We start from the raw sequence: 3911 nt of genomic DNA, 5'->3' as shown, positions 1-3911 counted from the left end.
AGACAAGTCAGGGTCCCGGCCCGCCCTCTTCAATGCCCCGCCCCTCCGCCTGCCCGCGGGGCGCGTGCGCAGTCGTGGTTTCGAAGTCACGGGACTACGGCTGGCGGACCCAAACTCTTAAAGCGAAAGGGTGATTTTCCGGAAGTGCGATCGCAGACACGGCAACTCTTTGTCTACGCTACCGGAAGTGCTTCCCAGTGATTCCTTCTCGGTTCGTGGACTGAGACTCAGTCTCTTCACAAATTCCAAAATCCTTTGTGTGTCCGGAACGGTGAAATGTGCTCGGTCTGAATTTAATTGATGGACGTGATAAAGCTTGATCCAAGACGATCTAAATTTCAGGAAACTAAGTATCGAGGAGGGGCTGTAGCCTGGGAAGATAAGAGTGGGGGCAAAAATTGGAATTAGAATCCTGTTTTCTTTTCCAGTGCAAATGATTCCCCTTGTCATCCTGCAGCTCCAACTAGTAAACCCAGGTTAGCTCAATACATCTTTTGCTGAGGTCATATATGCGTTTTGTCAGTTACGGTTCCTATTCCTAAGGAACCCTGGTGACATAGTGGTTGCTTGTTGGGCTGCTACCATGGTAACCAAGAGGAATTTATGAAGCCCTAATGAAGGGCGAATATGATAGTGGGACAAGAGGAAAGTAAAAGGAAATAGAGGAAAGAACTAGGAGGCAGAGGACATTTATAGAGGTCTGAATACAGGTATAAACATGCAAATATATTTATAGATAACAATAGGGAAATATATCTTTGCATATATTTATATGTTTAGTATTAAGGTAGCACTAGACATTAGGCCTTTATGCAAGTCTTTCTCAACACAAGAACACTTTGTACTAATAACCTGGCATTCTGTGATGCTAATGATCACTGTGTGCATAAGCAAATGTGGCAAAGAAAGCTGATGGTGCCCGGCTATCAAAAGATAGCGTCTGGGGTCTTAAAGCCTTGAAGGTAAACAAGCAGCCATGTAGCTCATAAGCAACAAAGTACACATGGAAGAAGCACACCAGCTTGTGTGATCATAAGGTGTCAGCAGGATCAGGTATCAGGCATCATAGACCCAGAACAAAAAATCTTATCAGTGTGAATGAGGGTGAGGGCAGGGTAGAGACTCAATGGCCATCTCTAGACAATTGGACATCCTCTTACAGAATGGTCACAAGGAAGAGACAAGAGACAAGCCAGTCAGGGTGCAGTATAGCACTGATGAAACATACAACTTTCTTCTAGTTCTTTAATGCTTCCTCCCTCCCCTCCTCCCCCCCCACACACACACTGTCATGACCCCAGTTCTACCTTACAAATCTGGCTGGACCAGAGCATGTACGCTGGTACAGATAGGAACTTGAAACACAGAGAATCCAGCACAGATAAACCCTTCAGGGCCAATAATGAGAGTAGTGATACCAAGAGAGGAAGGGGAAGGTGCAGGGGGGTGGGGGTAGGGGGAACTGATCACAATGATCTACATATAACTCCCTCCCAGGGGGACAGACAACAGAAAAGTGGGTGATGGGAGACATTGGTCAGTGTAAGACATGAAAAAAATTTATATAAATCATCAAGACTTCATTAGGGGAAGAGGCAGGGGGTTGGGTGGAAATGAGCTAATACCAAGGGGTCTAGTACAAAGAAAATGTTTTGAAAATGATGGCAATATATGTACAAATGTGCTTGATACAATGGATATATGTATGAATTGTGATAAGAGCTGTAAGAACCCTCAATAAAATGATTTTTTAAATAATGTAAAAATAAAACCAAAGCCAATGATGAAGAAATTGAAAAATTCTACCCAGTTCTTCAGTTTAAAATTGATCAAGCATGCAATCAAGAAGTATTTATAATTATGGATGATTAAAAAGCAAAAGTTGGAAACAGAAAGGATCAGTAGTTGTAATATGTGGTCTTGGTAATAGAAATGGTGCGGGATATATCATGATAGAATTTTCAAAGACCAACAACTTATTCATTGAAAATACCTTTTTTTTTTCAACATTAATGGTAACTATACTGATCTGGTGACACTCACCTGGCCAGACAGAATAAACAGGAATTAAATTGACTATATCTGTGGGAAACAACATTATCAGCCAGAGTGAGGTCAGAGTTGACTGCAGAACAGACCATCAATTACTCTTCTGCAACCTCAGCTTGAAGCTGAAGAAAATGCAAACAACTGCATGATCTATACAACTATTATGGAAAGAGATAAGAACTATTTCAAACAATTGGGAATAGAAATTCCACACAAGCCAACCATATCACTGCTGGGTACATACCCTAAGGAACTAAAAGCCGTAACATGAACAAATATATATACCCTGTGTTCATCACAGCACTGTTCACATTGACAAGAAACTGGAAACAGCCCCAGGGTCAATCAGAAGAAGAATAGCTAAGGAAACAGTAGTACCTATACACAGTGGAATAATATGCTAAAAAATATATAAAACTACAATAACATAGATGGACCTAGAGAATATAATTCTGAATGAAATTCTTTTAAAAACTCATAGCCATCAAGTCAATTCTGACTCATAGTGAACCTATAGGACAGAGTAGAACTGCCCCTGTGAACTTCCAAGATCTTTCTGCCTCAGAGCAGCTGGTGGTTCTAAACTGCTAACCTTGGGGTTGGCAGCCCAAAGCATAATCCATCACACCATCCTGAAGTGAATCAATCAGAAAAGAACAAATATTGTATAAGACCATTACTATATGTATTAAAAACAAACAAGGGGGTGGAGAGCAAATGCTTTGAAAATGATTAGGGCAAAGAATGTACGGATGTGCTTTATACAATTGATGTATGTATATGTATGGATTGTGATAGAGTTGTATGAGCCCCTAATAAAATGTTAAAAAACAACAACAAGGGAACAACAGATTTTGGATGTTCTCAAGGAGGAAGGGCAAGAATGGGAAGTGGGAAGATGAAACAATGGACTACAAGGTTGCTTGGCATTGATTTGGATGAAAGAAAGAGTAGAAATCCATAGAGGGTAAAGAGAAATCAAAGAGGGGATGAGATAGAATACGGGGTGGGAGAAGTTGATGAGTGGTTTGAACCGTTGAATGCAGAGTTGATGGTCTGAAATGTAAGCCCCTCATCCTAATTTACAATAAAATTATTTTAAAATATTATCTTAAGTGTATATATATATATATTTTGAGTATATATACAATCTTGAGTACATCCCACCTGAATTTTTAGAGACTATCTCAAGAACAAATTTGGTGCATTGAACAATCATGACTGAAAACCAGATTAGTTGTGAGATGGCATCAATACCATCATATATGAAGAAAGCAAAAGACAAGAAATCAACCCCATTATGTATAGAGTGTCTAGTCACTTAAGAGTTTAATCTTTACAAGTCAACAATTCATGTATTGTGGTTTGTAGCCAGCCTATACTTGTATAATTTCCTTTTCTAAACAGTGTTTTAAATTCTATGCCATTGGCTAAATTAATGACACAATCAATAGAATTACCTTCCGTCCCAGGCAGATGATTGATAATATTCTCTAGCATAAAATAATAATATGTCTTTCTTTTATAATGATGTCTCTAAAGTAGTATCTATCTATCTATCTATTTATCTATCTATATATCACTTAATTCTAGTCTCAATCTAAGAACAGCTAATTCTTTTTATATATATTTATATATATTTTTTTAAATTATTTTATTGGGTCTCATACAACTCTTATCACAATCCATAGATACATCCATTGTGTCAAGCACTTTTGTACATTTGTTGCCCTTATCATTCTCAAAACATTTCCTTTCTATTTGAGACCTTGATATCAGCTCCTCATTTTTGCCCCTCCCTCCCTGCTCTCCCCTCCCCCATGAGCCCTTGATAATTTATCAATTATTATTATTTTATCATA

This window comes from Tenrec ecaudatus, chromosome 4, assembly GCF_050624435.1.
Source record: "Tenrec ecaudatus isolate mTenEca1 chromosome 4, mTenEca1.hap1, whole genome shotgun sequence".
Classification (NCBI taxonomy): Eukaryota; Metazoa; Chordata; class Mammalia; order Afrosoricida; family Tenrecidae; genus Tenrec; species Tenrec ecaudatus.
This window is presented reverse-complemented; position numbering follows the sequence as displayed.